The following is a 25,798-nucleotide window of genomic DNA, read 5'->3' on the forward strand; positions in this document are numbered from 1 at the left end:
CGATAGTGACGGACCTTAGGGTTAGGGTTAGGGTCAGGGTCAGTTGGTAGATATTAGTGTCTTTATAGTGACATATTAGCATTATTTGTGTTTTCAGGATTTTGGTCTTTCAGGATTTTGGGCTTTCAGGATTTTGAGTTTTCAGGATTCTGAATTTTCAGGCTTTTGGTTTCAGGATTTTGATTTTCAGGCTTATGATGTTTCAGGCTTCTGAATGGGAACCATATATATATATATATATATATAGAGAGAGAGAGAGAGATGAATAGATGTGTATATTTGCTAAATAAAATCCTAATGCTTTATTATAAACAAACATGTATTCTTAATGAAACAAAAAACACAAAATGGTCATCAGTGTAACCACTCTAACTAAAACAAAATAGTAATAGACAGTCATCTACATCCTTCTAGTGATAATTCAATAAGAGTTATGAAAGCTGACAAAGGCAGAGGAATACTGATAATGAATACAAGATTATATAACTAGAATTTTAGGGGTCTATATCACTTCAACGTAACGGCTGAAGTTCGAACACCATATGTTCGAACTTCTAACCTCGAAGTGCAAAAACATCGAAGTCTTAGAACAACGATTTTTCTCCCAGGGAAAAAAATCGCTGTTCCAAGAAACACACACACAACACAAGCACATCAAAAAAGCAGCAAGCCACACACATACACTTAAAATCCTGCATCTAACTCTACACTAAACTGCACATACACTACTATCTATCCACTTACCTTAACCCAAACTTTAACCCTAAGTTCCGTCATTATCGCACACTCACCTGACCCTCGCCTTAACCCTAACTCACCTAACCCACCCTAACCCTAAAGTCTGTCACTATCGCACACCCACCACCCGTGCCCTAACCCTAACTCACCTATCCCGCCCTAACCCTAAAGTCTGTCACTATCGCACACCCACCTCACCCACGCCCTAACCCTAACTCACCTAACACGCGCCCTAACCCTAACATCCGTACAATCGCACATTTACCTGAACCCAACCCATAACGTTCCACCAGACTGCTGAATATAGCAAAGCCACAGAAATGGCCCACCCCACCAAATTCTTTCCCTGAGAAAGAATTTGGTGTTCCAAGGCGTCACGATAATCAGTTTTTCGAACTTCACAGTTCGAACATATGGTGTTCGAACTGCTGAAGTTTCAATGAACTGATAGGAACCCGAATTTTAGAATTGTTATGTAATACTTTTTCTTGCAAGGTGATAAGTCTGCAACAAGATTTAAATATTTATAATGATATTGATATTGCACTGTTTGAGTAAGTTAAGCAAAGGTATAAACTGTTCTGTTTTTTGACTATTAGTAAACCTAAGCATTGGCAGATGTTTGGAGTCCCCAAAATATGCAAAAACACACACATGATACTCATTTATGGCTGATTGTGGCCAGCAATGAATCTAAAACTGAATTCATTTCCATCTCCATATATAGTATTCTCAATCCCTTTGTACAAAATACAGTACTTTATTAAGGAGTCTTATGATTTTTTTTAGAGACTTTGACTCATTATAATTTATTTGGAGCTGAGAATAGTATACTTATTTGGATGTAGATTCTTTATGTACACTTCAACACTGCAAGAAACAGGTTTGGATTATTTTAGGGAATTTTTAAGTTACAACACAACTTTCACAAACACCAAATTCAGTATTATCTTTTGATGGAATTTTTTTTTTTGTTTTTGACAGCAACATCTGTCATCAGATCAAAGAGGTAGCTATGAGATCATCTTTGACACCAGCGTTTGCCAATATGGTTATGGCCAATTTGGAAATCAATCTCTTATAGAAATTCAATAAAGTAACTTTTTATAAGAGGTTTATTGAAGATCTTGTTCATCACCTGGAGGAGGTATGTTATTGAATTAGATCGTTTTGTTAATGTGTTCAACAGTAGTTTGCATTTTTGAAGTTTAACATTAGTGACAGAGGTTTGAAGGTTAAATATCTTAACATCAGTTTAATATTAGATATAGACAGTAAACAGTTCCACAGTAGTATTTTTGAAAGTCTACTTTTGTTAACAGTTAACTACATTTTTATAGTATGTAATGTTCATTTATGAAAATAATGGTTTTAAGAGTAGATTAGAGCATTAAGACTGACAATATCTGATACAGATTTTTAGGCAGAAGTCTATTTTAATCACATATTTGTTTGTGGACAGTAGGTACAAATATATGTTACCCAGCAGTATCATTAAAGAAGTAGTCAAACACAGATACAATAGAAATCCACCCCTTTTAAGGTTTATTTTAACAAATATAATACCCAGTAGTGACAACTTTTGTTATGGTGCAGTTTTTAAGATGGTCAAACAGTCAAACAAGCCATTATTTCAAACTGGAAGGTTATAATGGGGAATGCTGATTTGGTCAGGATTCTGGAAAATAACCCAAATTTTGCATACAAAATACACCCAAGGCTGAAGTCTATCTTGGAGTATGTCACACAGATTCAATAAGATTTTTAGTTGTAATAAAAAGGGTACGCACCCATGCTACAAATTCAAATGATGTAAGTATATGAATGTTGGTTCTAGAATTTTTTTTACATACATAGATTTTAATATTTATGCACAGTTACTAAAGTTTTGTTATGTTTTATACAGTGTAAAGAATCTCTGCATAAAGACAAATAAGAGTGAAAAATAAAGTTTTCTTAAAAGTTATATGAATCACATTAAGTTGCTTACATCTAAAAGAGTTGCTAAGGTTTTCTTTATTTATCAGTTTATTTTTGCATTTATTTGAGGTACATCCATTATGATTTTTAGTTCCTTATTTGGTAGCAAAGCATTAGGATCGAATGAGAATTAAAAGTGACTTGCGGGTTATAAGGATGGCATCACAACCATGAAACAGACTGCTGTTAGCACTTTACAGGTGAAAGGGGAAGAGCCAACCAACATTACGTATGGTGACATGCATGACATCAGTAACTCCACTGCTTACAAAACAAATCACTTGGTACGACAGACATTTGTATGTGATGCGAGTAGCTGCTCCTCTACCTCATCTCTCCTTCTGAACCCACCACTGGTACAGTCCTATCAGGGGATAGTATGGGGACATCAAGGTAAAGGGACGTATATGAGCAGCTGAGAGCAGCTGATGCTCATAAAAGAGGCACCTTAAAGAAAAAAAGAAAAGTAAAGCTAGGACCACAAGCAGACTAGGTATTTATAAATATGAATGTCCCAATGTAATGCAGGCTCATCACTACTAAACTCTTCACTATAACAGGCACAAGTAATTCCCAATGTGACCCAACAGTCCTTTTACAATTACTGTTACCCTTAGTGACAAGCACGATCTATGAAAGTTATACTTCAATTCTCTTTCTGCAATAAAAAAATATATAGAAAATCAGATCAACTATGCCACTAGCAAGAAAATTCAATTTTAAACTATTCAGTGCCTTTAAGTATTAGCTATCTTATTTTGTCTAAGTATTCAACCACAGCCTCTGCACAGACTTTGGGTTATGTGAACAGAAGACTGCAAAGGTTATCCTCATGCACAAGGGCAGACCATCAACAGATCCAGGGAACAGCAAACCTATTAGTTTGACTAGTCTTATAGGCAAAGCCATGGAAATGAGTAGCAATGACATAGGAAACCTTCACACACTTGACCCAACCCGGTTTGGTTTTGTCAAAGGCAGGTCATGCTTACTGAACCTGGTGGACTTCTCTGAGAAGTTCACCAAGGCAATGGATGAGGGTAAAATGGTGCATACTACCTGCCATCACAAAGCTATGGCATTCAATACAATACCTCACTCAGGCATTGTAAACAAACTCACAGAATTAGGCATAATCCTTACTGTAACTTACTGGATAGCCAGCTGGCTCACAGACAGAACCCAGGAAGTTAGGATTAGAGAGACCACCACCACATAAAGGCTGGTCACCAATAGTGTCCCCCAGGGCTCTGTGCTGGGTCCACTCCTCTTTGGCATCTATTTTTCAGAAGTCAGGGTCAATGTCAAGGGCTTCTGGCTTACCATGTTTGCAGATGATTGCATGCTAGGAGTAACCTTAGAAATCCCCCCAAGATACTAACATCTTATAGGAAGGTCTGACATAGACAAGTGATTGGTACCAAAGCTATAGCTTTGTACTCATTACCAATAAATGCAAAATAGTACAATTGGGGAAGTCAACCACACAGGGAAACCACCTCATTGACTCCTACAAATCAACACAGTAGTCAGGGATTTGAGGACTCATCCAGACAGTAACTTGGCTTTCAACCAATAAGAGTCTAAAGGTGTAAGAAAATCATGCTATGCCACTCAATGTATAAGTAAGGGCATAGCATCTAGGTGCAGGAAAGTCATCGTGCCACTGTACTCAGTTATCATCAGACAGATCATTGAGTAGAACACCCCTTGAAGCAACTGGAACATCCACAGAGGTTCCCCACAAAAAGAATGCAGCATGTAAACAATGTTCCATACAGTTTGCCTCAAAGCTCTATCTCTACACTTTGCAGACTGCTGGCAGGAGATTTATGCCTGGCATACAAGGCATCCTTCAGTTTTGCTCTAACAGATCTTTTGCATATTTGCAAAAGGAACATCACCAGAACTACTAAATCTAATCATTTCAACTTTGACTGTGACTTCATTGGTTCATAGGAGATTACTAAGCTAATGGCTTAAAGGTTCACAGGTTCATAACAGGTTACTAGGCTAATAGCCCTAGGGGCTTTACAAGGCTAACCATGTAATACCCATGTTCCCTAACTGACCATTTTTAGATGGTTTGATTGTTTGAAGAGCGAATCTATTATCAGCACCAGCTGCCCCATCCATTAGGGACATAGCTGCCACCCAGGGGTGAATTTACAATCTCCAATCCAGTTGTCCAGGTTGTGCTTAAATAGGATCATTGAGGAGTTCTGCTTAACAAGGATTGGGAGTTTATTCCATAGTTGTTTCAGTCTCTGGGAGACATATCTGTCTCTACAGCATGTTTTGTTTAAGTCATAGGATAGGCTGAGATCTCTGGAGCTAGTGGCTTTTGTCCCACTTGATTTGCAGATGTGGAGTATTTCCATTAGGGCAGGATCAGAGACTGCTCTGTAGGCCAGGCACAGGTCACCTCTCAGCAGGCTTAGGACACAGGGCTTTCAGTCTTTCCATATAGGTCATGTTTCGGAGTCCCTGAATTCTCTTGATCAGGAACCTCTGTGGTCTCTCCAGTAGCTAAACGTGTCTGGTGAGGGACATCCTAAAGGAAGCATTGTACTCTAATAGTGGTCTGATGAGGGTGGAGTACAGAAGAGTTATAACATCCTTGGTCTTGGATGCGATGTCCTTACTTATGATGTATGCAATGTAAAAGGCTTTCCTTACCACTGTGGACACATGGTCATCAAAGTTTAGGCAGCTATCAACTTGTGTTCTCAAGTCACGCACCACTGGGTTCAAGCTTAGGGGGGTTGCTACTTATATTGGAATTTGCAGGGGCTATCTCACTGCCAAAGGGGACAATGATGCACTTTTTGCATTTAGTTTTAGACTGTGGCTTTGGCAACAATCATTTGTCTGTGATAACCCGTCCTGTAATATGATAACAGCTTTTGGAGGCTCAATTATTGCTTCCTGTTTCCAGTTATCTGTGAACTAAGTAAGCCATAGACCATCTAATTTTGCCTGGACTTCCAAGAAATAGATTCCAAACAGTAGAGGACCCAGCACAGAACCTTTTGGTACCCCACTGATAACTATTCTACTGGTAGAGGTGGAATCCCCAACTTTGACAGTATGGGTTCTGTCGGTGAGCCAGTTGGCTACCCATCTAGTGCATATGGGTTAATCCCCAGCTGAAGAGTTTCTGAATGATACCTTAATGGGGGATTGTGTCAAAAGCCTTAGCTAGGTCAAGACAGGTGGTATGTACTGCTTTGCCTTCACTCAGGGCTTTGGTGACATTTTTGAAGAAGTCCACCAAGTTTAGTAAGCATGATCTATCCTTAATGAAGCCAAACTGGGTTGGATCGAGAGTTTGAAGGTTGCCTATGTTCTTGCTGGGGTCTACTTCATAACATTGAAATTTCATAATGTTGAATTTCATAACATTGAGACCAGAACATCTAAATCCCAAAACACTGAAAACCCAAAACATTGAAAACTCAGAACATTGAAAGTGTGCTTCATAACACTGAAAACTACAGTGTACATGTAAATAACATCCCCTCCACCTACAAGAACATCTAACTAACAAACACAGTTTCCACTACATTTCTGCAGGGGGGAAAGCTCCCCTGGACCCCCCATGTGGGGAGATCTGTCCCCCACACCACCTGTTAATTAAATATACCAACTCCAAGATCGCACTACAGTGGAAACAAGTTAATTTCCTAACCTCACACACTGAGGTTAGGAAATTAACTTTTTTCCACTGTAGTGCAGACTTGAAGTAGGTATATTTAATTTAAGGCGGGTGTGGGGGGCACAGCCCCCCACATGGGGGGTGCAGAGGGTCTTGCCCCCCCCTGCAGAAATGAAGTAGAAGATGTGCTTGTTAGTTAGGTGGGGTTGTAGGTGGAGGGGATCTTATTTACTTATGCAATGTAGTTTTCAATGTTATGAAGCACACTTTCAATGTTTTGGGTATTCAGTGTTTTGAATCTTTGATGTTCTGGTCTCAATGTTATGAAATTTCAATGTTATGAAGTAGACCCCCTTGTTGATAAGGTCCATGAGCATTCTTTCCATGGCCTTGCAGATAAAGCTGATTAGGCTTATGGGTCTATAGTTCCTAGGGTCGGTTGATGGACCCCCTTTGTGCAAGGGGATTACAGTTGCTGTTCTCCACTCTGCTCGAACAAAGCTAGTGCTCAGGCTATGGTTAAACAGAGTGACAAGTAGATCCACTAGGTCATGTTTTAGGTTGTTTAGTAAGCAGCCTGGGATGTTATCTGGTCGCAGAGAGGCCATGCTTTGGCCTTGGAGAGCACAGATATGACATGCTTACTAGAGATACTGAGGAGAGGACGGGTGTCAAGTATGCTTTGGCTTATGGCTAGTGGGGACGAGGGTGAAGTTTGCACCAAATCTGTCAGCTAACAGGTTGGCAATTTCCTCAGGGTCTGTGTGAGTGGTCCCATCAACTATGAGTTTAGCACATAGCTGGGTATTCCATTTTAGATTTCTCACATAGCTAAAGAATGCTTTATGATTATCTTTAGCTAGGGGAAGCTAATTTAGCCTCATAGCTAGCTTTAGAGTACTTTGCCAGATATCAGATTTGTTTGTTCAAGCTGTAGAGGGTATTCTCTCTCTGTTGACTAAGTTCCCTTCTGTTCTTAGAAATCGGTTTCTTCCCTTTGTTATATAACCTGTTTATACTCGAGGTCCACCAGGGTGGCTTGTTTTTATGAGAGGACTTGGTTTTGATCCTGTCAGGTACAGCAGAGTCAGTACAGTTGTTTAAGTGGTTATACAGGGCATTTGTGTACTTCTCTGCATAGAAGTCATTGTTGACTGTGTTATCAGGTGGTTTTAAACTTTTCAAACCATCGCTTAGAAAGCTATAGTTTTTTTTGGAGAAGTTTCTCATATTTATTGCTCCTGGGAGGTGTCAGATCTGATCATTACTTCAAACAAGATAGATTTACAGTCTGACCTTACCAGGGAGGGCAGAACACAAGGGTCGTGCAGCGACTCCCCCACCATATTGGTGAGTACTAAGTCTAGAATATTTGAGCCCCTTGTGGGGGTGCAGAGTAACTGTTCCAGAGCATTTGTATTAAAGTCCAGGAACCTCAGGGTGATTGAGCTTGTGCTCATGTATGTTGCCCACTCGATAGAAGGATAGTCAGAATCTCTCATGACCAAGGTGCTTGGCTGTACAGTGACTGACTCAAGCAAATCCAGGTAGGTGGTGTGCTTCTCACAGTTCACTGTGGGGGACCTGATGTGGTAGGGTGTTTTACCTATTGTTATTTGGACATGGAGTAGTGCAAGTGAGTCATACTGCTTAACCAGTCTTGAGGTGTATTTGGATTTAATGAAGATGGATACACCTCCACCTTTGGTTCTCTCATGCTTGTTTTGAGGTCTGAACATGTGGCAGGCATTGTAGCCTTGTACAGTCGGGGTGCTCTCTGCAACCTTGAAACAAGTCTCAGTGACTTCACAGACATCAGCATCTTTCAAGGTAAGAAGAGCTTCCTGGGAGTGCAGTTTCTTGCTTACACTCCTAGCATTAAGCAGCATAACCTCGAGTTTGTCTGCAGTGGAATTTTTTACTTTAGAAGTTTTGTTGTTTTGGTATTGCCTAAAAAATGGCACTATGTGGCAGGCAAGCATCTTTGCCAGTATTCAAAATCCTAGAGGAGACATGTAAAGACCATCTCTGGCAAAGCAGCGTGGTCTATCGACCATTTCTTCCCAGACTGACAGATACTGGATCCCCCTGGATTGACACCAGAAGCTAACCCAATTGTTGAAGTCAATCATTTTGTATATATTGTGGCATCATCCTGGCTGAAGGTAGAATGCTGCTTATAGCTAGGGGCATACTTACCTGGGAGACATTAATCTGAGAGTTCAGTCATGTCCCTCTTCATATAGTCCAAGGAGGTACATCTCAAGTCATTCACCCCAATGTGTACTATGACAGAGTTGCACCCGTAATTGTTGAGTGACTTAAGTGTGTGTGTGTGTGTGATTTGACGGATCCTGGCACCTGACAGGCAGCTCACCATGACCTATTCCTTGTACAGGCTAATGAGGGGGACATCTGTGTGTCTCACTATGGAATATCCTATGACCAGGACATTTGGTTTTGAGATGTTCTGCCTTAGGGGCTTATTTGCTCAGATACTTGTTATGTGTAGTAGATCTTGGCTGTGCTCTAGTATGTGTGAGTTGATTGCACTTGTGAGGTCTCTGGTCTTTTAGTAGGCTCTTAGTAAGTACCACCACATATGTGGTTGTGTGTGTCATGACTTTATCCTGTGTAAGCGGAGAGGTTTGTGTGCTGATAACCTGTTACATGTCTTGTTTACTGTTATGTGAGAGTATTGATTCCAGTTTCATAATATAGTTATATTTCTCACATACAGTATTTGTTTGCTGTAGAAGCAAATGGTTGTCAGTATACATGAGGCAATTACTACATTGCCTCAGGATACCCATGTCAATCAGGTCAGTTGGAGAAATGTTAGGAAACTGACTGTCCATTGTAGTAGGTTAAACTATAAGTACTGTTAGTGGGTGGGCAACTTAGATCAGCTTTTGCTCTAGGGTTAGCAAGGGGACTTATTCTATTGAAGATTAGGGATTAAAAACTGTGGCAGTGCTGCTCAGTGCTCAGCTGAGTTGCTCGCAGTGCAGCAGTGTGCAGCTGAGTTGCTCGCACTGCAGCAGTGTACACCTGAGTGGTCCACAGTGCAGCAGGGAAGCCTGGGAGGGTTCCACTGACTGTTCTCTAGGGGAAAAGTTGCATCAAGGTGTTTGTATCTATACAGGGCACTGCCCCATTGTGAGGTGCTCAGCTACGTACAAACGTGAGGCTTAAATGCAACAGAATTTAAACAGTTTTAACACAAACTACCACTAGGAAAGCCCCACAAAGAACCTTATTCCAGAAATCCCCAACACATATGGGTCCTGAGCAACACACTTCTGCCACAAGGATGCAGGAGGTCATCTTAATGTAAGATGGCTGGTTTTAGTACTTAAGTGATACTAAACAGTCTAGATTCTGCAAGACTGAATCTAGCCTATGCTATTTAAGGCAGACGTAGAAATGAATCAAAGTACAGAATGAAGCAGTCACAGCAGCAAAAAACAGTAAAAATTAAGCAGCAGTTCAATAAAATACAGTTCATAAAGTGCAATGCCGGCTTAAATTATACTTATCTTTAGAAGATTTCAGTGAATGCCTTGGATTTTTGTTCAGATGCTCTCCAGACCTCTGAATAAGAACGCCGTACTCTGAGCAGCTCCAGTAAATTGTGTAGACCACAAACCTTCCTAATGTAAAATAACTGGTTTGGATCCCAAGTGCTTAAAGCGAAACTTAGACACAGTCAGAATAACATACACTATAAGCCTTCAACCAGCAATCCACAGCTCAAAAGGGTGAAGGCTATCCTCTCTTACCACAAGAATTTAGACCACAAACCTTTCTAATGTAAAATAATTGGTTTAGAGCCCAAGTGCTTAAATCAGAACAAAGGCACTTTTAGAATAACAGACACAATGAGCCCTTAAACAGCAATTCCCAAATTAGAAAGATATAAGCTACCTCTTCTGCCACAGGAGTGTACGTCACAAACCTTCCTCATGTAAGATAATTAGTTTGGAGCCCAAGTGCTTAAATCAAAGCTAAGAGGCTTAGAATAACAGTTACAATGTAATCAGACTACTAACAAGCAGTAATAACTGCAGCTGAATAAATGCAACTGAACACTTTAAGAACAAGCAGCAAAAAACAAAGCAAAGTAATAAAGTAGGAAGAGGCACATATACAGTAAAAGCATCTGAATAAGTGCAGTGTTTTAAGTAAGTGAGAAAGGAGGATAAAGAAGATAATTCAAGTTTAAGAGACTAAAGGGGTGGGCCTCCACAACTGATCTCTCCGTACACAGTAGAATGAGCTGATGAGATGGAACTGGGAGGAGTGTCCAAAATCAGTTTTATAGTAGGGGTGGGCAACACAAAAGCTACCAAGTTTAAAAGTACAACAACAGTTGGGCAGATGGATGTGAAAAATCAAATGCAGACAGAGATCAACAATAGTCATGCAGAGAGCAGCAAGCACTCCAGCTAAATAAAGATGCCCCCTGTATGCCCCCTGTACCAATGGACAGAGGCAGCTTCTAAATGCTTTATCCCATGCATGGGTCCCCTCAAATTATCTATGCTATGATCCTAGTTGTTCTCATTAGGTGTAATATACAATTATTGACCATGGGATGAGTAAGGCCAATCTCTAACCAAATGGGATAGGTTAATTTGAGCACAAAAAAATGGAAACTGACTATGCTTAAAATGGCCCACAAGGGCATCTAGGCTAGTACTTACCTATGAGCCTACAAGGGATAGTTCATTATAAATATGACCATCTCATTCAACAGCCCATGTCTTTAAGCAGAACCTAAAACAAATCCATAGTTTGGCATTCTCTGATAACCGTTACAGATTCATGCTACATCAGTAATAGAGACAGAAAACCTGTCCATATTCCAACCAAAACATCAGGGAGAATACATTGGCTCACATTGGCTGCTGCTCTCCATCTGTATGTCTGCCTATCTATCCACATATGTGTATATATTTATCTCTCTGTCTGTCCACTGTCCATCTGTCCCTATGCTTATGCCATGTATCAATAAAAATATTGGAAAATAGAATTACTTGAAGACAAACCCAATATGCAAAATACATTTTGCCTTTTGTAATGTATGACATATTATTCAGATCTGTAATGTACTTGAATATTTTTTGTGCAAAAAATCTGACAGCCTTTTAGAAGATAGCCATGGACATGTGTGCATGTGTATTATGTCCAGCTGTCTGTTAGCTATGGCCTTCTCCTGTCAAACTGAACTTTATCAGATAGAGAAAAGAACTAATCTGTAGGTAAAATAATCCTGAATAATTTTATTCTTGTTAACTCAATAAATAGCCTGAGCCATGCTGAACCATTATCAGTAAATGGCTGAAAAGTAAGAACAGTATATTGGCAGGATGGAGAAGGAGAAGATAAGAGAAGCCCTGCTTCTTTTAGAGCACAGCAGAAGCCCAGTAAGTAACATTTTGTTATATTACAAGGGTCTAACTTATTGGAAGCAAAGCAACACATGAAACATCCCTTTTCTAAATGTTGCAAGTGTGCTGACTGCAGGTTTAAGGTGGGACTTTTTTTCTATCGAGACACTAGGTTTCATAATCGCTTCATACCAAGAAGTTCTTCGGTTCAGAGTTTTGTTGTGTGCCTTCTGAGTGGAGTCTGTATGTCTTCCCTGTGTCTGGGAAAGGCACATTCCTGGGTAATATAATGACATTAACGGAGAGTAAGTACTATTTGTTTCCCTGTTCACTGGCATTCTGAACTGCAGAAGTACAAGTTTTGATGTATATGAGAAGCAAATAAAGCAAATTTTGGAAGTATTTTACAATTATTCTGCTGCTGTGTGAATGCATGATGTGTAGGTATCATAAAGCACTACATATCACCATAACAACTGAAGTGGCTAAGATGGTGGTGTGTTATGGGTACTGCCTGTGTCCGTATCATGGATTAGCAAGTGTGCAAACTATGAAGTAGCTGTTTGTTTTGTTTTCTTTTGTACACAAAAGAATTACACATTGGTCTGTTTTAGACGCTACAATACTGCAGTAGCTGTTTTCAGAAATAAATGCTTTCACAACATAAAACAAGCCAAAGCTTTTTTTCTATGTAAATAAATGCCCTGCTCCAAACAGCACAATATTTCTTTTCACCAATCGTGTCATCAAAATGAGCAATGATCTGTAGAATTATCTCAACCTATATAAAGCAAGTATGCAAATATGATCAAAAAGTACTATTTTTGTTAAAAATATACCACAGTAATTATAATTTGTTTCATCATGTTCCACAAAAGGAATACTTGTTCTTCTGGTGCTGCCTGCAGTTTATCAGTTTTGTAGGTTATCTTTACATCATATAATGTTACATTTCTTATGTTCAGTTACGTAGTGGAATGTGTCATACTTTTATGTTGGTAAGAAAGAACAAACATTGAGCTCAAGCATTTTGATGTCTAAGCAGTACGTAAAGAATAGGAATTTATTAAATGCCTCCTAAGTAAACGTAACGCAGAAGTAATATGTGATTTTCCTCTCTCCTGTTATCTGCTTGTATTCAAGCTACAGTAATTTATACTGATCTGCAGAGAGGCTTTGATTAGGGAGTATTATTTTATGGATGCCCACATAGGTACATCTGGCTATAGTTGTGTATGCTGTTTTGTGTTACTCACTCTAACACATTCCATTTTCTAGGTTATTCGGATGGAAGTTTTAGTTCTACACAGACCCAACAAATTGAAAGCAGCTTATACACAAGAGTAACATTTAACACTCCAAGCTGAAATTCTTACAGAAGCAGAAGAAAGTAAAATAAAAACAAAACAGCACAGTGGGCAAAATAAAACCTCACCCTGTCATAGAAATGGGAGGAGGATGCAGGAGTACTGTGTGAATGACAAAGTGCTCTTATTCAACAAAGGCTTTAATCAGCAATTATGTTGGAAAATGAGTTATGTGAAGTGACTTTTGCATACAAGCAATTTATTTTAAGCTATTAGAAGTGCTTTTGCAGATTTATGCAGCAGAGCAAGTTTAGTTATACAAGGCAATAAACAAATGTGTTCCTGGCCAAACTCCCTGCATACAAGAAATTTGCTAAAGAGAATTCAAGCTTTTTTTTATCATTTTCTTTAACAGAAAAGTGATTACTGTCTATAAGTGGATAAAGACGTACTTTTACCTGGTTTACCTAAGGAAAACAAATATTTTCATAATTACAATGCAGTACATGAAGCTCTGCAACTGAGTTCCAAAACCTTTCAGCACTGTTAAGCTCTAGTGCCACACTATGGCATTAATATCAGTTAGTGTGATCCACTGCAGAACAGCAACAAAAAGCTAAACCAGCTTTAAAAGCTGTTTTAGCTCCTCCCACTCTCACACACACACAAAGTGTAGTCGAGCGAAGTATCTAACAGCTTTTAAAGAAATTTGTTCATTAGATAGTCACCTTATTTTAACTTACTATGTGCGTGGTAGTGTTAAGCATGTCGTGTTTCAAATATGAAAATTTCATATTCCAATATTTTTGGTTCCATACCTAGTAGCGCACTGGGACAACTAAAGTTCCATGTACTACAAAGAATTATAAGTATGATCAGGCCTCTCCAATTATTATTCAGTTACAGTTCCCACCAAGGTTGTTAAACTTTATCTCTCTTTGTACTACCCTCAAGGTAATTTACATCCATGTCTTGAATATATAAAAAGTTGGTTATGATTGAAGAATCAGTCATAATCTGCTATATCTCTAATAACAATACCAACAATTATATATGACTAAAGCTAATTATTAATTTTATAAAGAAATTATTTTGCAATGTGATTTTTTTTACTTTTTAAAACAAAAAGATTGTTTATGAAGAGTGACCACCAGCATAAAAGAAATTTTGCAAAGTGGTACATTGACTTTCCCAGCCTGATAGCTCAGGGGTTAAGGTGCAGTATTACCACCTGGTAGACCTGGGTTTGAAAGCTGGCTGGAGAACAATTGGGCAGCAGCAGTATCTGCGTGTAATACAGGCCTGGCACTCTACTTCTGTAATATGCCAGGAAAACCTTGTGATGTCTTCCCATAGAGTCGCCATGAGTCAAGGTCGACTACAGAGTATTAGGACATAAAAACAACAACTCTAACATAGTTATCTTGTTTTCAGAATGGCATAATCTTCAGTTATTTTTCAGAATGTAAATGACCAGGTACTCCAGGGAGTACACAATATGCAGTATCTCCTTATGAGTGGAAAAAATCAAAAGAGCACTTATATAATCTGTAGAAGATCTTAGACAAAGTAATACAGTGAGATAATCAAGAAATATAAATGTGAGGATTTCAAAAAAAGATAGTTTCCTATTGTAAGCATGTTTTAACATGTATAGACTCCCTAGCTCACTAAACAAGGAGGAATATGTGATCCATTCTTAGACCATGAATGTGATGGATTTGACATCACATCTAAGAGTGGTAAACTACTAAATAAGTTTCTAGCACATCTCCTGATGGTTCTACATGCACTGAAGGCCTTGCTTCAAGAATAAATCTTTATAAAGTGGATGGATGTCTGTAAATGGGCCTTTAGGGCAACCAGGAAAGTGATCATGTCAGGCAAGTGCTTATCCATTTCTATCCACCTGTGTCTAATAACTTGGCATTTAACACTTCATTTTATTTAAAAGGGATTGTAGCATCACACACGTTCAGAGACAGCATAGAGAAACCCTATAAACTCACAAAGTTCGCTTACAACTATGCCGAACCTGAGAGGAAAGTCCACCTGGGAAGGGAAGACCTTTCACTGGTATTTGTATGGGAAGAGATTAATACTGTTGACAGCCTTTGATGCCCATGATTAACACAATAAAGTGGGTTTCATCCATTACAGTACCATTTCTGCAGTGAAGAATCATGCTCATAGTAGCACATTCCTGTGAGTTTAGCTATAATTAAGGCACAAAGCTGTATGCTAATCCCAATGGACAATAATAATAATAATTAAACTAATTCCATAACACAGCTTATACCACATAAATACGTATTGTACAAACAACAGTGTATTCATGCTTATTCATACACTGATGAACCCAAAGCTATAGATATCTTGAATGCACATTGCTCTACAATAGATGTACAAGGGAGAATGAAAAATGTCCTTACCTTTGGGGAATCAGAAATGAGGCCTAATGAGTGTGACTTTTCCGTAAAAGGATGGTTGTACTGGGTCATGCCTTTGCAGGTAGAAGACCCTAAAATTAGTCATTTCAAAGAATTACAGTGTATGTAGGTCCAGAGTGGTAACTAAGCCATGTGTCAGGCTAATAGAAATTTTCCACAAGGGACATCTGGGAACTAAAGTGAAGGTCCTGTCTCATACAGCTTTCTAAAGTAGTCAAGTAGAGACAAGAAAAATGAAGACTACAGATGCTATGATCCAAATGTGCCACCGCGAGCAACTTTTGATAGTGCAGCTATTTAATCTTTAAATAATTCTCTTCACTGCAATACTGGCATTGACAGCAATATCAATATTGCTATATTTTGATATGGGTTTGTATAAATGTTTAGATTTGACATTTAAAAGTATCGCACGATAACATCTCAGACTTGTAGTTAAAATGTAAAACAAGTATAGTTTAATGATGTTGTCCATGCACACGTCATACATTAATGCATTGGTCTGATTTTTATATCTATATATATATATATATATATATATATATATATATATATATATATATTTTTTTTTTTTTGTAAGCTGCAGATACCTCTTATTCTGGCTTATCGTGTATTTTTTATTTAGACCACAGACTTAGTTTTCCATGGACACCACTTTCTTCAATATCAAAAGGTTTAGACTGAAAAAATTGTAAAAATTCCCTTCCCCTAACAAGTTGGTACATTGCTAGCTCAATCGAGAAAACTACGAAGGATTACTCAGTAGTTTCACTGGGACCTAACATATTCATGTAAAACTGAATACATTTCGAACAACAAACCCACTATACTTCTCTGTAACACTGATAGTCCACTAACCACTACCACCATCCATTCGCACCACCTCTAACCATTATATGTTCAAAAAATCTCTTCACGTGCATCTAGTGTCCCAGTGGGAATGCTCTTGCTCCCACCCCTCATAACTAATAATGGCAATTTTCATCTTCCTTTCTCTCTCATGTTTACTCCAGCAATTTTTCCTTATTAATTCCCATAACTCACATTATTATTCCCATGGTATCTGCAAAGAATGTATTTGACTGCACCTTTTAAGCTTATGCTTCTTACATAATAACTACTCTGTATCACTATGCAATATTACTTTTCATAGTCTATAACACCTCCAAGTTTCATCACTAGTCTATATTGTTTTAAATGTTTCCTGAACTTTTGAAATTAATTGCTTGTATCTTTTACATTTGTATAATTATCATTAGTAATCTACTGTATGTACCTACTTTGTTTGTTTTTGGAGCTTTTCTCCCCAGGACTCCATTGAAAACAGGTTCATTTTGGCCCAATGGACTATCCTGGTAAACCAACTGCAAATAAATAAAATAAATAAACATTCATCTATATAAACAAGGAAAAAAATGTTTGCCCCTGAACCCTATGGGGAAGTCTATGACTCAAAACATTATGTTTAAATATAACAACTGCACAGTCACAACTGTGGTGAAAGGGCTGGTACATGTTCTTACATACTTTTGGCAGTATTTTGCAACATATAGCTAGAGTAAACTAACCACCATCATCAAATACGCATAAATAAAATCTAATCCTTACAACAATTTTACTTTCACTTCTGATAAATAAAAAAAAAAACGTCAGTGAAAACTATGTAGTCAACCTTCAATAAAACAAGGCATGCAAGTGGAAATCCCCTAACCAGATATTAAAATGATTGCTCCCAACATTAAAGCATGAGAAATAAATGCCTTGCTGCCAGACTTTACATTAAGAAATTAATTAAATCCAAAAAATCTGGTGGGATTCTTGCTTCATGATAAGCGTACTGCTGATATTCAATCAATTTATAAAACGGATGAAACGTATAATGCATTGACTTCATTTTGTCTCCTTTAATGAACCTCAGGTTTGAAGTTGTAATGGGAACCACTACATTGTGCCTAAATAAAAAAAATGGATAAATGCACATTGTCTGATATAAATGAAAATCAACAATCTCTCCTGGTCGAGACATTCTTCTTCATGTCTTCCTATCAAGAACTAGGTACAGTGTGGTTTACTCAATGTAAATCAGTTATTGACATAAGGCTATCAACCTACAATCTAGGAAAAGGTTAATCTTAGTCCAGTATGGGTACAGTGTGGTTTACTCAATGTAAATCAGTTATTGATATAAGACTATCAACCTACAATCTAGGAAAAGGTTAATCTTAGTCCAGTATATAATCGGGTCTCTGCCTCTCATATTGTATGAATTATGGAGCAGTTTGCCTCACTTGCTTATTTAGTAAAATCTTTAAACATGTATTTATCACCAAAATACCTCTCAACCTCTTTGAGCAAGACATCTTGGCAAAGCAATAAATAAAAGTGGGACAAGGTCCCCAAAATAGGGACATTTTTAAATACAGCTCTTATAAACAGAAAGTTGATAGAATAACAGATTTTGCATTGGCATGAATTTTCTGAAGGGCATAAAGTCTGAAACTCAAATGTCTGTCATTATTTTCTAACTTGAGTCTTTAATGATTTGCCACTAATTTGCCATAAAACCACAAGTTTATGAAAAACAGAAAAATATGAGGCAAAAATCTGGACATTCTGTGAAAAACTGTGCAGTTGAGCGGAATCAGCTTCCAATAAAAAAATGACATAAGTAATTATGATTGTGCCAAGATAGCTTTTGCAGCTGCAAACTAATGTTCAACAAATTTTGTGATTAGTGGAATCTGAGACTAATACACTTAAAGCAATGAAATATATAAGTCAAAATTTAATACACCAGGTCTCTGATTGGTTAAAGAACAAAATTGAGAACGTTTTGATTACTGGTACCATTTTCAGCTAGATGACACCATGTTCTACACGGCTCAGTTCAGGTTTATTTTCTTATTACCATTTTCTTGTCAGAACACAAACCTACAGATTCCATCTGAATTATGACATTCATTAATGGCTGCAAATTGGCTAGCATGTACTACTCAAGTCATTAAAAGCCTTCAGAAATATCATAGCAGTCAATATATTTCTTGGACCAATACACTTATAAACTTAAACATCAAAAGGACTGTTACAGTTATAGCCCTTCACATTGGTAATTCTTTCTAAAATATCAAGCATTTGTTAAAGCTTTGGGTACTAGCTTGTCAGATAATTTAACATCAGAAATAGATCCTACTGCAATCCCAAGTAACAGTTAAGGCCTTTTAACATGGTAATGAAACTATGAAGAACAGAAACCATAGAGTTGTATTGCCAATATGCAAAATCAGTAATCAAATATTAGGGAACTGACTCACAACATTCCTTTAGGTTCCAAGTGCTGCAAGTTAACACTACTAGTGTTGGGGGACACAAGGAATTACACTGAGAGAACAGAAGTTAAATGGATCATTAGGTTACGGGTGGAGCAGGAGCCTGGTTTGAATGAAAACATCTCTATTAAACCAGCCCTGAAAAGCAGGAAGCTAGTAGTAAAGTTTTACATGTTTTTCTGATGCTTTTTGTGGATTGCACTTTTTGAATCAACATATTGCTTATTTTATATATGCTTCTATATATACATTTTTTTGCAATAAGGTTTTACTTGTCCATTATACATGCTAAGTGATTTTTTTTTAATAATGTTAGAAGAGAATGATTTTTAGTAGAGTTTCTTTGTTATTTGCCTTATTAGTTTTATCAGTATTAGTTTTATAAATAGATTTCTTAAACATTAATTTTTTATGGTGCACATGTTGATATAGATGTTAGGTAAGAGGTTGTGTTTTTCAACCCTGAGATGTGCCGATATTTTAAGAATAACAATGTGGCAGCATATGATGCAATAATTGTTGTGATTAATGGGTGTATAAATTAACTCTGTTTTAGGCTTGAAGAAACCCACATGGGTGAAAGCGCTTGCCACTATCTGCAATAAACATTTGGATTTTAGTCTTTACGTGGATTTGTTTTTTGGCTTCTTGCCTTATTGAAACTCATTTGTTCATGCATTTTATCTGATGCTGATGTACTTTATCCTATGCTGATACAGCTGAACAGTCCTGGTCTGCTCCTTAGCATTTTGACTTTGTGCTTAGTGTTTTACTTTTGCGTTAGGAGTGTTTGCTTCCTGGTCATCACATTTGTTTATTATTGATAGAAAAGAGACAACTTTTCCTCCACTTTCAGAGTTTAACAATTTAAGAGAGTCATAAACTTGAGATAAAACACTGATAACTCAACATTAAATCACATATAAGCTTTTTATTTACCTACTAAAGAATATCTGCAAAGAGCAATCTAGTAGAACAATAAAGCCACAAGTTATGCAACTCGAATAGTTATAAAGCACTATCATATTGTGCCTGAAAAAGTTATAATATGCAAGTCAAAGAAAACAACATTAGCAATATACAGAAATAAATATTTAAGCACACTGCAGAAAGTCAGACATACCATTACCCACATGAATCAGAATAGTTATACTATTTAAATGCAGGAAATGAATGGTCAGGAGTTTAAAATAAGGTACTAAAATTAGTTTTTACCTACTATATACAATGAAAAAGGAAGAAGAAATAATCTACAGTTAGCTCAAGTGAAGGACAGATGAATAGCTGCATAAGATTTCAGAGCACAAAAGAGAAGCAGTCCGTAAGTATAAATAATTTATGAAGCACATGTGAAAATAAATTTGCTACCAGAAGCATAATTTATGTTGTCCACAAAGTAAATAGTTAAATTCAGTAGGTTACTAGCCACAAATTCAGCTAAGCTGCACATCAATATTACTGTGGGACTCGGACGAAGGAATTTATTGCCCTACTAAAGCACAGGAATGAACGTGGCATTGCCCTACTAAAGCAAAGGAAGGAATGTGGCTCTCCAGGAAAAGGAAGAAAGGTAAAAACTTAGGCAGTGGAGTGTCAGTGAAAAGGATTATGTTGTGTTGATACTTATTGATAACTCACGTTACCTGCTATACAACAGACAAAACATGACAACTGTGTAATTAAATGACAGATTCAAACAATTAAAATACGTCACCATAAAAGCAGTTGCATGTGCAACCCTTCACATTAATCACTGTGTTGAATACTTGTAAGCAACACTTACATTGCTGCATAAAGTCTGCTACAGTTAGATGAAGTCTAAAAACCAATTACAATTACATCAATAAGGCATTCCTCTGGGGTTACATTACTATTACTGTTGAACTTAGAGTAATGTGTTACCTGACTATAGTTCATCATGCCACATTGCACCCCCAGCAGTTAATTAAGCTGAACTCCTACTCCAGTGTTGGTTCTTTATCACTGTAAAAATGTTTCATTTCCATTGAAATTTCCCATGGCATTACTCTCTGGGTTGTAGATCAGGACTACAATATATTGTCTCCAGAAGAATACTAGACTGTATTTCCGTTGATCCAAGAATATCAATTCTTAATCTAAATACGAAGAAGGAAAAATGTCATTGAGTTTCCCATATCTATATATATATATATATATATATATATATATATATATATATATATATATATATATATATATATACATACATATATATAAAACGTCATTGAGTTTCCCATATCTATATATATATATATATATATATATATATATATATATATATATATATATATATATATATATACATACACACACACACACACACATATATATATATATATATATATGCACACACACACACATATATATATATATATATATATGTATATGTATATATATATATATATATATATATATATATATATATATACACACACACACATATATATATATATATATATATATATATATATATAGGCATTTCTATACACACATACACATATACATATATATCCATATGTATGGGTCCCTGTAACGTTGTCGAATGGTACTTTGGTCGGCATCTGTTTAATTGGCACAATATGGTTACTAAACAAATGGTCAACAGGCATGTGAGATTGACATTCCCTGGGTAAGGGAATATACCCTTTTCTCAGAGGATTGTGCAATCTTGGAGTGAGAATATATAATTAGCAGAGTTGTGGGAACGTGGGGGAGGGGGCTTGCCCGCTGCAAATTTAAAAAAAATTTTTGCATGTATCAAGATTAATTCTTAGTGCATGTGTTGTAGGGTGTTTGACATACATAATGTCAATCAATTTGTCTTAACATTACGCACACCGGCATAAATGTGATTTGATCAGTTTAAGTAATTCCATACGTATATATTCATATTATATAGATAGCTTTTCATATGCATCACCCTGACCTCTAACCATTAAGTACTCGCAAAGGCTGAAAACTGACTTTTTCTCCAGGATTCTGCACCTGCCCAGTCCAAGATCTACCTCTTCAACCAGGTACCCCAGACTAGCCCTTTTCCACGTGGGTCCCGACTTCCTAAGGGAGTTGACCTCAAATTGACTCAGTGACAGGCCATGAGAATGAGAAACAAAAAGGGAAAATACTTGCATGGAGATAGCAGCCATCATTACCACTGTGGCTGGTCAGTGGCCCTTTATGTGGGAGCATTTAGTGCAATGGCATCAGGACATTGTTACCACACATCTTCTTACCTTGAGATACCATAAAAGGCTCCTGGCCTCACAAAGAGTTCAACCAGATATTGTATTCTCAACCCTCTCCCCCACCAGGACAAGAGAGATAGCTGTTGGCTACTTCATGTTATTCTCCAATCCCCAGCCATAGAAGTGACCTATTCCCAAATGTGGATCACTGGTGCCACAGATGAACTTCCTGCTATGTGCCATTGGACACTGGCCAATGTCTTCTTCATTTTGCAGACCTCCATTATTTTGCATTAGTTATATTTTAAGTCTAACCATATACCTATGTGACCTTATTTCATACTGCAGCATAGATAGCATCACAGCTTCTTGGTGCATCAAGGATTCCATAAGTTCTTAATTTCATCTGTAACTAGTTAAAGAACTGAAGGTTTCTGACATAGATCTGCAAATGCTACTGAAACCCCACAAATGCCCCACACTATACACAACAATCTCACACACACACACGCACACACACACACACACACACACACACACACACACACACACACACACACACACACACACACACAAATGGTACCCATATTTTCCCCCTTAACCTGGTAACAGACAAGTCATTTAACTGTTACTAAGTAAATCTTCTAGATGATCACATGTACATTAGTATAGTTTTAAGGAATTACTGTACTATATATAAATTTCCATTTGTTTAGTACCTTTATTAGTATTAATGGTAAGTGAAGTATTATTAAAATTGATGTTTATCTGCCTCACAAGCTAAGTCATAATCATGATGCTTTGAGTACTGATCTGTCATACACTGGTCCCCTTCCCCATTTTGCCCAGGGTAAGGACCAGTAACAGAGCAACAGTTTGAGTAATACTGACCACTTCTTCTGTTTATTTATGATAATTAAGTGGAAAATAAGCAGTTTTCTTCTCACAGGAGGACAGAAACCATCAACCACAAACAACAGTGTCATCTATACTTTAGTATTGTTAACAAATATGAGAGGAATAAAGGACTGCTGTGTAAAAATCTGACTGGGATGAACATTTTTTTTCATGAACCAGCAGTGGTAAGCTGTGTTTCCTTCTTGCAAGAATTACAACTTAATGAAATAAAGTATGCTTATGAATGAAATACTAACCATAACATACATCTTGGAAGAGTGGTCATCACAACCATAATTCGTAATCGGTTTTACCCAGCTGCCTTACTTTCAAACCAATCAGATTTTTACACAGCAGTCCCTTACTCGTCTGTAGGCTAATGCTGGATCTATGCCTGTGTTCTGTGCAGCCATTCGAAGTACAGAAGGTAGCTTTAGAAAGTCAACATCAGCAGACAGTTTCTTCTGTTATTTTGATCCGTATAACCCTGCAGGTGAAATAGTGGCTGTTGAAAATCTTAAAATAGAGAATCAAACAGCGTGAAAACTAAGAAAAGTCTACAGAACAGTATGAAGCCTGAGTAGATGTAGTCTTGCAATGACCACTCTACAAAAATCTACTGTTGTAATTAAGTATCTCAGCAACAACTCTGCTGTCTTCTTTGGGGAGGGTCACTGTAAATCATAATATTAGGGTAGATTCTTAAGTAGTACCATATCAATGGAAGGTAGTGCGGTACTGGATCCCTCAAAACACAGCTATGCCAAAGCTTGTCCTGCTTCTTGACTTTGCACCCAGTTCTAGCATGTAACTAAGATCTGGGCTATAAGGCATGTGTTAGCGTCTGTAATATCCTATGCAGAAATATTTTACAGATGTCCAACTGCTGCTACCACTGCTCTGGTAATTAATTTTGCCTTGTAAAGGTTGTTATTTATAACATAATGAAGAGCCATTTAGACACTGCCTGTTTATTGACTGGCAGGCATTCTTTCATTTTCTTGAAAGAAACAAATAGTTGTTCAGTCTTGTTGATTTATACAAAATGTAACTGGAATCATGCACAGAGTAAATCTTTATTATTCAACACAAGCACTTGCACATCCATATGATGCTTTATCAAGTTGTACAATCAATATCTAAAACATACAAAGTATATATTTCCTTACAAAAGCGCTCCAAATGTGTCAGATTGTGAGGGCATCTCTTGTCCACAGCCCTCTTCAGGTCACCCCACAGATTTTCTATTGGATTTAGGTCTGGGCTCTGGCTGGGCCATTCCAAAACTTTAATTTTCTTTTGGTGAAGCCATTCTTTTGTTGATTTGGATGTATGCTTGGGGTCATTGTCATGTTGAAAGGTGAAATTCCTCTTCATCTTCAGCTTTCTAGCAGACGCCTGAAGGTTTGGGGTCAAAAGTGACTGGTATTTGAAGCTATTCATAATTCCCTCCACTTTGACTAAAGCCCCACTTCCAGCTGAAGAAAAGCAACCCCAAAGCATGATACTGCCACCGCCATGATTCATAGTGGGGATGGTGTTCTTTTGGTGATGCGATGTGTTGTTTTTGCACCAAACATACCTTTTGGAATTGTCGCCACAAAGTTCGACCTTGATCTCATCAGACCATAACCCATTTTCTCACATGCATTTGGGACACTTGATGTACTGTTTTGCAAATTTTAGCCAGGCCTGGATGTTTTTCTGTGTAAGAAAGACTTCCATCTTGCAAACCTACCCCATCGTCCAGACATATGGAAAATAAGGGAGATTGTTGTCACATGCAGTACACAACCAGTACTTGCCAGAAATTCCTGCAGCTCTTTTAGTGTTGCTGTAGGAGTCTTGGCAGCCTCCCTGACCAGTTTTCGTCTTGTCTTTTCATTAATTTTGGAGGGAAGTCCAGTTCTTTGCAATGTCACTGTTGTCCCACATTTGCTCCAGTTTTTGCTGACTGTCTTCACTGTGTTCCATGATATAGCCAATGCTGTGGATATTTTTTTGCACCCTTCTCCTAACTGATACATTTCAGCAATGAGATCCCATTGATGCTTTGTAAGCTCTTTGTGAACCATGGCTTTTGCAGTAGCAAGCAACTGAGTAAATGTCAGGAAAATCCTACTAGGACAGCTGAACTTTATTTGGGGTTAATCAGAGGCTCTTTAATTGATGTCAGGTGTGTACCCAAGAAGACTGAATGCTGTAATTAAATCAAAAGGTGCTTCAACAAAGTATTAGTTTAAGGGTGCGCACACACAACAAAGTATTAATTTAAAGATGTGCACACTTATGCAACCAGTGTATTCTAAATTTTTTTTTATATTTTTCCCCTAACAGATTTGTTTTTGAATTGAATTATACAGGTTTTAGATTACATTAAAGGCAGGAAAAGTTTTGAAATGATTTATTGTAGACTCATTTTTTTATATCACAAAAACCTGGCATTTTAGCAGGAGTGTATACACTTTTTACATCCACTGTATATGCTCGGTATTACAATCTGCATAATCAAAAACATTACATCTCTTGTGAGTAAATGGATGTTCAAAAGAGTCTATTTCTGCTAAAGTAGTCGCGATCACTGACTGCACAACTGCCATCCCAAATTCGGGCTATTCTTAAAAACAAAGGAGGATCGGTGCCCTACAATACATGCTATGTCATGCTATGTCCCTTTTAGCTAAAAGAATGATTGAAGTGATTGTCTAGCAATGGCTGTGAAATGCAGTAATTTACTGGAACTAAAACACGTCTGGAATTAAAACGAGATTCCCTCCTTAGTCGTACCATCTAAATCACATTCCTCAGCAAAAGGTGTTCCATTATGTGTACACCTGGTCATG

General features: G+C 37.5%; 1 protein-coding gene across 1 annotated transcript in view; it reads right to left on the reverse strand.

Annotated features, from left to right (window-relative positions):
* KCNN3 (potassium calcium-activated channel subfamily N member 3) overlaps positions 1 to 25,798 on the reverse strand; it is a 2,562,115-nt gene that overhangs the window by 2,241,776 nt on the left and 294,541 nt on the right. The gene's annotated exons all lie outside the window — the stretch shown is intronic.

Source organism: Protopterus annectens, chromosome 8.part0 (genome assembly GCF_019279795.1).
Source record: "Protopterus annectens isolate FY-2018-M chromosome 8.part0, PAN1.0, whole genome shotgun sequence".
NCBI lineage: Eukaryota > Metazoa > Chordata > Ceratodontiformes > Protopteridae > Protopterus > Protopterus annectens.